Raw genomic sequence first — 1,214 nt, 5'->3', positions numbered from 1 at the left:
AAAACATGTGATTTTTACTTTAGAATGTGACATTGCTTCTACCAGCCTAAAATTCAGTGTTCCTTTATTTATCATTCTACAACACAGGGTTAAAATCAACTTGCAAGAAAATGGAAACTTGCGACACAAAATCTTGTTTCTTTCTTTCTTGCTTTCTGTCTTTGAGAGGGAGGCAGAGAGAGAGCTCTGGTTGAGTAGTCTGGAAGCCAGTGAATCACAGAAATAACGTTAAAATTAACAATAACATTACATTTTCTGAAACCACACGACAGTAATGTGGTAGTAGGTGATGTTTTTGGACACTTTTTTGATGGAAAAACATCAGTGAAGTTTGACCTGGCCAGTACTCCCTACTGACCCTTCTGCACACTGGAAAAAGCTTAAACCTCCTGCAGCGAGAGCCGATAGGGACAGTAACTTTAACAATGTCTTTGTCACTTTCATACAGTATATATTATGGTGGAGATATTTTTTAATTTCAAAGAGGAAAAAATTTAAATGAAAATTTAAATAGAAGAAAAAAAGTGCAGAACTTAGGAATTTCTTAAGTTAATCACATAATATGATGGACAGGTGTCTGACAGACAGGCCTATCATTACACACAGACAGAATTTGCTGAATCTGTTTTCCTCATACTCATAATGTATTCAGACTCTCTTCTATGTTGGCAGTACTGTGCCAAGATCAACCACCACCAAACACACAATTCATTGTAAAAAGCAGGAAAGTAGGAAATATGAATGTTCTGTACTCACACTGGACATCTATAAACAGAGATGAAGAGTCGATCTCTCCATACTGATTCTCAGACTTGCAGTAGTAGTTCCCTCTGTCCTCAGAGCTGATGGAGGTGAAATGATAGATGCCTGTTGATCTCTGAGGCAGCTTTTGCTTCTCTTTGTACCAGGTGTATTTAGCTGCTGGGTTAGCATCACTGCTACAGGTCAGATTGACTGAACTGTTCTCCACTATCTCAGCAGAGGGACTCACTGACACAGAGGGAAGCTTTGGAGCATCTGGAGGAGATAAATTAACAGAGATTATTGTAGGTTAAGGATGTGTTACTACAGTAGCATGTATGACATTTAAATGATTAACTGTGAATAGCTGTGTGTAGCAGCATTTTAGACTTAAATAAACTCTTTCACTCACATTTCACATTAACAGAGATGGATTCAGATGTCCTCCTCCCCAGCACGTTCTCAGCTGTACA

At 38.4% G+C, this 1,214-nt stretch overlaps 1 long non-coding RNA gene across 1 annotated transcript; it reads right to left on the bottom strand.

The window, feature by feature from the left end:
- Positions 1 to 931: 931 nt before the first annotated feature.
- On the bottom strand, positions 932 to 1,214 carry LOC113745299 (uncharacterized). Its single transcript, XR_003462086.1, has 2 exons — positions 1,154 to 1,214; positions 932 to 1,017 (listed from the first exon to the last, which is right to left on the bottom strand). It is a non-coding gene; the product is annotated as an uncharacterized LOC113745299 (long non-coding RNA).

This window comes from Larimichthys crocea, unplaced genomic scaffold, assembly GCF_000972845.2.
Source record: "Larimichthys crocea isolate SSNF unplaced genomic scaffold, L_crocea_2.0 scaffold61482, whole genome shotgun sequence".
NCBI classification, from domain to species: Eukaryota; Metazoa; Chordata; class Actinopteri; family Sciaenidae; genus Larimichthys; species Larimichthys crocea.
The sequence above is the reverse complement of the archived record's forward strand: the minus strand, read 5'-3'. Positions and strand labels throughout refer to the sequence as shown.